Raw genomic sequence first — 8,680 nt, 5'->3', positions numbered from 1 at the left:
AAGTCCCATCTTTCACGGCACAGGCACACAAGGCCTGACTGAGATGGAGACTGAACCAGGACAGCAGAAAATCTCCATCACAAACCCATTCTAATTCTGAGTGTGGACGGAGAGTTTCTCTGGTGGCACAAGAATGTATGGACAGCCAAGACCGGTTTGGCTCAATGGATAGAGTGTCGGCCTGCGGACTCAAGGGTCCCGGGTTTGATTCCGGTCGAGGGCATGTACCTGGATTGTGGGCACATCCCCAATGGGGGGGGGGGTGTAGGAGGCAGCTGATCGATGTTACTCTCTCATCGATGTTTTAACTTTCTATCCCTCTCCCTTCCTCTCTATAAAAAATCAATAAAATATATTTTTTAAAAAAAAGAATGTATGGACAATCAAAAGTCAAGGAGAAAGCAGGAACACTGAGCAAAATCCTTTGGCACCCCAGCCATCACACTACACCCCAGGAAACAGCACCTTCCTGCTTAATAAAATAAAAACTGAAGTCTGTGACTTAATAAAGGTAACTAAAGCAACAACAAAGCCCTAGCCCAACTCAACTAATTAGATTGGCCCAACCCCCCACATAACTACCTGACAGAAGAAGTGTATTCATTGCCAGGTATGGACAATACTTACCAGAAAATAGTGCTGTTCTGCACACAATGTCCAGCACTCATTAGAAAATCATGAAACACAAACAAAAAAAATTCCATTGTCAAGAGATAAAATAGTAAACAGAAATGGACTCAGAGATGAGCCAGATGTTGGAATCAATCAGATAAGGATTGAAAAAAAAGTTAACAACATGCATGAATAAATGGAGAAATATAGTAGAGAGATAAAAATTATAAAAGTAAAATAAAAATACTGGGGGGGGGGGGGATCCCATGGTATTCAGGGATGAATAATCCTTTTGATGGACTCATTGGTGTACTCAACACAGCTGGGAACAAAAGATAAAATCATCCAAACCTATATACGGGGGAGGGGGGGGGGAGTGAAAAACAAGTACAATAGAACATCCAAAAACTGTGGGATAGCGTCAAACAACCTTACATATTGTAGTTGGAATTCCAGAAGAAGAGAGAGAGATTTAGAAATATTTGCAAGTGAGAGGCCTCAGCACCCATGGCTCCCAACATGCCCTTGGCTTAACTGGCCCTAGAGAGTCCTGAAGGCATCCAGGCCTTGCTGCTGGGGAAAGAGAAGCTTGATTCTGTGATTGAATTCCACATCCCAGACTGTCGATCTGAGAATCCTAGGAAGGCTGATTTACCCCCTAAGTGGCTATTTCTACCACAAGATGTTCAACCCCCAAAAAGGCCTATGAAAGATGGCTTCCCTGGGTCTGCTTATCAGATGATAATGAGAAGGCCTTGAAACTCCACCTTGAGACCGACATGCCTTTGATCTCAGGAATAGTTTGGTTAGTGGCTCAGAACGTAGAGGTTATAGCCTAAATCCTTGGTAGGCAAACTGCGGCTTTCGAGTCACATGCGGCTCTTTGGCCCCTTGAATGTGGCTCTTCCACAAAATACCATGGCCTGGGCGAGTCTATTTTGAAGAAATGACATTAGAAGTTTAAGTTTAAAAAATTTGGCTCTCAAAAGAAATGTCAATCATACTGTTAATATTTGGCTCTGTTGACTAATGAGTTTGCTGACCACTGGCCTAAATTGATCCAAATAGAGACCAATACTTTTGTTTCATGTCTGAGGGTGGACATACTCCTGGAAAAGAACAAGATCTCAGGCAGCCATTTTCCTACCATGATAGAAGCCAACTTAAAGATAAAGCCAACATATGAAATAAGTCAGAGCTGAGATAAACAGAGTAAAATCTTAATTCAATAGTATCTGAGGTCTTACCTATAGTTGGATGTTTTAACTTGGCAATCCAATAAATTTCCTTTTTATTTAAGCAATTAAACTTGAGTTTTCTCAAATCCCAATTGCAAGTAACCAAACATATCTTAACTGATGTAGTACCCTAGTGCTAGTATTATGAGTCATTTTTAGAGGGGGCTCCAACTTGGCTCTCAACTGTTTTCTTGTTTTAAAACAAATTTCTAATTCCCAAAGGAGATGTATTTGTTTTCCATAAGTAAAGCAATTGTGTCAGAAGAATACTATCTTATAACAAGCAACTGTTGTAATAAGGAAGTCTATTTATTTGTTCCTTCATTCAACTGTTTACTGAGCACCTATCGGGTCTAGTAATACTTAATGTCGTTTTTAAACATTCGTTTAAAACCTTGCTTGGCGTTGACTTGTATTGACATAACCTTCAAACACGTGGTATCTACAGAAAGTGTGAAGTGCAATTAACAAGTTTTGCTTGAAAAAGTTTGTGTTTGGTTTGGTTTTTGTTGCAAAACTAGGGCTAAGAAGATGGCAGATGAAGAGCATATTCAGCACTGCATGCTTTACGAGTTCCAATTAGGAAGAAAAGCAAGTGAGGCTGCAAAAAAACATCTGTAGTGCTCTTGGTCAAGATGCAGTTAGCGCCAGAAAATGCCAGCGTTGGTTTGAGAAATTTCGCGAGGGAAATTTTTCGTTAGATGACAAGAGTGGTCGAGGCCGTGTGTCCAATTTTGATCAAGAAGCTCTTCAAGCTCTTTTGGTGCAAAATCCTCAAATTACCCAACAAGAGCTTGCGACAACTTTAAATTGTTCACAAAAAATAATTTCCAATCAATTGCGTGCACTTGGCAAAGTCCAAAAGTTTGGAAAATGGGTTCCTCATGAGTTGACCGACAACAACCATAATCAAAGAGTCACAATTTGCAGTTCGCTCCTCTCTCGTCAAAACCGTTTGCCGTTTTTAGAGCAAATTGTTACCGGAGATGAACAATGGGTGCTGTATGTTAATTTGAAAAGGCGGCCTCAATGGTTGGACAAAAATGAGGCTCCGCAGCCCACGCCAAAACCTGACTTGCATGCAAAAAAAGTGATGTTGTGTGTTTGGTGGAATTTTAAAGGAATTCTTCATTATGAACTTTTACCATCTAACCAAACCATTACAAGTGCAGTGTATAGTGCCCAATTGGAAAGGTTAGCCCAAGCTTTAAGAGAAAAAGAACCCGCGCTGATTAATCGGAAGGGCGTAATTCTTCACCACGATAACGCACGACCGCATACTGCAAGAATCACTGCTGAAAAACTGCGCCAGTTGGAATGGGAAGTTCTCCCTCAACCTGCATATTCTCCTGATATTGCCCTTCTGATTACCATTTGTTTCGTTCTTTGCAAAACTTTCTTCTTGGAAAAAAATTTAATAATGAAGAATGCCTCAAAAATGCATTGACCAAATTTTTTGCATCAAAATCACAAGAATTTTACAACAGAGGGATTAAAATGCTTCCTGAGCGTTGGGCACAAGTAGTAGAAAACAACGGCAACTATATTGTTGATTAAATTTTGTTGTATTGTTTAAATAAATTCGATTTAAAAAAGTATTAGAAAACGACATTAATTATTACTAGACCTAATACAATATGCCAGGCATTGGAAATATATTAATGAATGTTATTTATTTATTTTTTAATCCTCACCTGAGGATATTTGCCCACTGATTTTTAGAGAGAGAGTGGGAGAGGGAAAGACAGAGAAAAATGAAGGTGTGAGAGGAACACATCAATTGGTTGCCTCTTGCAGGAGCTCTGACCAGGTCCCCGGCCAGGGAGGAGCCTGCAGCCAAGGTATGTGCCCTTGAGCAGAAATGAATCCGGGACCCTTTGGTCTGCATACTCTACCCACTGAGCCAAATCAGCCAGGGCAATAAGTTTTTATTACTGTTGACTGTGAATGATTTATGAATAATATGACTGCTATATCAGATTCCATTTACTACTTTTCCATTTTCTGGTATCTTTCCTTAGCAAATGTATCACTCTTCGAATATAAACAACTCGAATCCTAAATATTTTCAAGTGCTATAACTTACAGGGGAAGATCCAACAACTGTTCTGTCAAGCATAGGAAATGTTTACAATTCTTCCCTCTTTTTGAATCCACTCCTGTGTGGTAAAAAAAAAAAAAAAAAAAAAAAAAATGCTTACCTTGCCCCAAATGTTGTCTGCCTTTTGCCCTGTTTCTGGGATGTAATCTCATAACTGATGGGCATGCTCTTATTTGCTTGGGAGCCTTGAGTCACACAGGATAGCCTAACAATGTGATTTAGGGTGGGAGTTGGCCACACCCAAAATACCCAAGAGCCTTGAAGTAGTGGTTGGCCACACCCAGCACTGTGACGCAGGGTGAGGACTTCGGGTGACAGAACCTCAGCACAGATTCTGGACACCAATGCTTGGGTGAGTTTCCTACATGTACTGTCACACATCGGTGCTGGGAAAGTAACACATCCTGGCCATGGGAAGAGAACAATGGAAGCTCCACATTTAATACTTCCCTAGACTACCCTTGTCTGATTTTAACCTGTACCCTTTCCCTGATAAGCCATCTCCATGAGTATAAAGCTTCCAGTGAGTTCCATGAGTCCTACTGAGAGTGGTCTTGGGAACCCCTTGAACTTGCAGTTGGTATCAGAAGTGAGGGGGAATCTCTTGTGGGGACTGTTCCCTTTCACTCTGTAGTTGACCTAGACCCCTCAAAACACATTTTGCCACATAACCTTGCAATACCCTCTCATTTTAACTGGGAGTCTGACTGTAAAATACACTTTGTGATGCAAGCCTGTGCTTTTGCCCTCTGCCATCATCAAAAGAATGGGCTCATTCTAGCTCACTAGCAAATGAGAGAGAAATGATGCAAGGCCAACTCGCCCCCATGGTCCCAGACAAGGCCTGTTCAATCACCTGGCAGTGTACTAGTAAATGAGCCTGATCAAGATCAGCAGAATCACCCAGCCCACCACTCCACGTCTGAGAGTATAAACCCTTGTAAGCCTCTGTGATTCTGTGGTGTTTATAAAGCACTAGAGGCCCGGTGCACGAATTCAGGGAGATAGGGTGGGCATACTAGCGGGAGGGGCCCTGGGTGGTTGGCAGGCTGGCCCTGCCCCCTGGTCAAACTCCCATCGAACTCCCCATCAGAGGACAATTTGCATATTACCCTTTTATTATATAGGATTATTGTGATGGTAGATAACAGCTGCCTCCTAAACTTCCACTGTAATATAGTAATAATGAGAATAATGGATCATGTAAATCAGAAGGGAAATCTCTAAATTTTTTAAATTCAACATTGAAAATTTACTGATCATGTGTTTCTTTACGCCTACATTATAAGATATTAGAGATTTAGCAATATCTCCGATTGAGGCCTACCAAAGTGAAACAATCAGCAGATTAGGTAACAGAAAAAAATATGTTTGCTTTGGGAATATAACCACACACAGTATACACTTTGTCTAACATTCAGAACTTCTTCTTTTGGATATTTGGGGAAAGATGAAACTATACCAGACACTGGAAAAGTGAAAGTTATCTAGTTACAACACATTATCAAAAGCCAGACCTTTTCATTTTATACTTTTTTTTTTTAATATATTTTATTGATTTTGTTCAGAGAGAAAGGGAGAGAGAGTTAGAAACATCGTTGAGAGAGTCATCGATTAGCTGCCTCCTGCACACCCCCCACCGGGGATATGCCCGCAACCAAGGTACATGCCCTTGACCGGAATCGTGCCCGGGATCCTTCAGTCCCCAAGCCGACGCTCTATCCATTGAGCCAAACCGGTCTTGGCCATTTTATACTTTTTTGTTGTTGTTGTTTGCTCATTTATTGATAATAGCCATTCTGACAGGTGTAAAGTGCTATGTCATTGTGGGTTTGTTGCTGTTTTTATCATTTTAAACTTCAGCCAACCTGTTCATTGAATTGCTAGTGACTACAAGGAACTAGCCCACAGGAAATCATATGTTTTAAAAAGGGGAAGAAGAAATGCAGAGTTCAATTAATAGGAAACAGAAACCGTACTCAGTCTGGTGACTGTATTTTACTAACAAATCGTGTCTTCTAATTAATTTTGACCTTGGTATGCCCTAATTGTTCCGTTTCATCTTGTCTTCCAGGTGTGCGTGGCTTTAGTCTTGGTTCTGTCCACGCTGCATTAAGCATTGACTAGATGAGGAGAAGGAAACCTACTGTATTTCACTCTTGAAGAGAAGCATTAAGACCTGTCAGTGCTTATGGTATCGCTGACTGTGTAAACAGACAGGGTTCTTTGCCTGTGGCTTATTATAAGGGGTCCCATCTCTGTCTACTAAGATCTATTTCTTGTCCCACATGAAGTGAGACAATAATCAACTATAAGTCTGCTGGCAGAATGAACTTAGTTTCTCCCCAGGTTTGCTCAGGAGTGTCTGACATTCTTATGTCCCTGCCTGTAATTGGTCAAAGATAGAGTAAACGGACTGTTGTCTCACCTGCTTGTGTGCTCCTCTGCGCACCCACCCACACCCACACCCACCCACACACACACACACACACACACACCATACAACATGTGCATGTGTAATTTTTTTGATAGCAGAAAAAATGTTATTTACCATTGTATCCGCAATTCTAGCATGAAGCTTATCACATGAGGGGCTTGCAGTATCTGTTCAATGAATTAATAAACATATCTTTAAGTACATTGTTACTTTCACAACCTAGATTGTGATCCAATAACTTGAGGCTAAATCTATTTCCTTAACAGTGTACAGTATTAATTTTTTTATTTTATTTATTTATTTATTTTTTTGCTAATCTTCACCCAATGATTTTTTTTCCATTGATTTTTATTTGTTGTTGTTGTTAATCCTCACCCAAGGATATTTTTCCATTGATTTTTAGAGAGAGTGGAAGGGAGGGGGAGAGACACACAGAGAGAAACATTGATGGGAGAGAGACACATGGATTGGTTGCCTCCCATTTGCACCCCAATCGTGCCAGGAATCGAGCCTGCAAATGAGGTATGTGCCCTTGATTGGAATCGAAACCAGAACCCTTCAGTCTGCAGGCTGACACTCTAATCACTGAGCCAACTCCACTAGGGCAGATATTAATGTATTACATGATTAATACATGCCATTGCTTTGAACTTACGCTTGGAGAGAAAAGATGATTTTTACCTCATGATCTAAGAATATTATGAGGATTATCCCTGGCCAATGTGCCTCAGTTGGTTGGAGCATCATCCCGGGCACCAGAGGGTCTTGGGTTTGATTCCTGATCAGGGCACATGCCCAAGTTGGGCTTGGTACCTGGTGAGGGGCCTGCAAGAGATAACAGATTTATGATTTTTTTTCATTACTGATGTTTCTATCTCTCTCCCTCTTCCTTTCTCTCTCTAAAAATCAATAAAAACATTTTTAAAAACTATGAGGCTTGTCGTTATCTATACTTTTGTTGCATTTATTAACCATGTATTATGATTGTCTAACACAGCTAATAATTGGTTAAATATTGTAACAGCTTTATTGACATATATATATATATATATATATATATATATATATATATATATAAAATATATAAAAGCCTAAGCAACCAAACAACTGAATGACTGAACAACCAGATGACCAAACGACCACATGGTCAGGTCACATGGGCAGAACCCTGTTGAATGAGGTCAATGTTCTTAATAGGAGGCCTGAGACCACATGAGGATACAGGGGGAGGCCATGACGCACACTGACCACCAGGAGGAAGACACTCAACACAGGAGCTGCCTTCTAACGGTCAGTGTGATCCCACAGCCAACCTTCCATGGCTGGCCAACCTCCTGCACTGGCCGCCCCCCCCCCCCCCCATTGACCCTGATTTGATGGGGCTGACTAGCCAACATCCCGGGTCCCTCCCTCCCCCAGGCAGGACAGCACCCCCCCATGGCCAGGCTGAGGGAACCCACCCGTGCACAAATTTGTGCATTGGGCCTCTAGTAATTCAAATAATGTACCACTTACTTAAAGTATGTAATTCAATATTCTTAAGTAGGTTCACAGAATTGTGTAATTATTAAAATCAGTTCTACATTTTCATCACTTAAAAAAAGAAAAACAACCTCCATTCCCATTAGTAGTCACTCCCCATTCTTCCCAGCACTTCCCTAACCCCCACCCCTAGGCAACCTCTAAATCTACTTTCTGTGTTTACAGATTCACCAATTTTGAACGTTTTATACAAATGCAATAGGTGATCTTTTGTGAATGGATTCTTTCACTTAGTGTAATGTTTCATGCTTCATCCAGCACTCCATTCCCTTATGTTGCCAAATAAAGTACCATTATATGCATATACCACGTTCTGCTCATCCATTCATAAGTTCACGGACACTAGAATTGTTTCTATTTTTAGCTATTTTGACACTGGCTATTTTGAATGATGCTGCCACGAAACTTTGTGTACAAGTTTTTGTGTGGACATGTGTTTTCAATTCTCTTGGAAATATACCCAGGACTGAAAATGCTGGGTCATTTGGTAACTCTATATTTAACATTTTGAGAAACTGCCAAAGTGTTTTCCAAAGCAGCTACACCATTTAGAATCCCACAAGCAGTGTATAAAGACTCCCTTTTCTCCACACCCTCACCACTCCTTGTCATTCTCTGCCTTTCTGATGTGGCCATCCTAGTGAGTATGAAACAGTTATCTTGTGATTGTGATGTGCAGTTCCCTGGTGGCCAATGAGCCATCTTTTGGTACTTAGTGGCCATTTTTCTACCTCCTTTGGATAAATGTCT

The sequence above is a fragment of the Pipistrellus kuhlii genome, unplaced genomic scaffold, assembly GCF_014108245.1.
Source record: "Pipistrellus kuhlii isolate mPipKuh1 unplaced genomic scaffold, mPipKuh1.p scaffold_m20_p_15, whole genome shotgun sequence".
In the NCBI taxonomy this organism is placed as follows: Eukaryota; Metazoa; Chordata; class Mammalia; order Chiroptera; family Vespertilionidae; genus Pipistrellus; species Pipistrellus kuhlii.
This window is presented reverse-complemented; position numbering follows the sequence as displayed.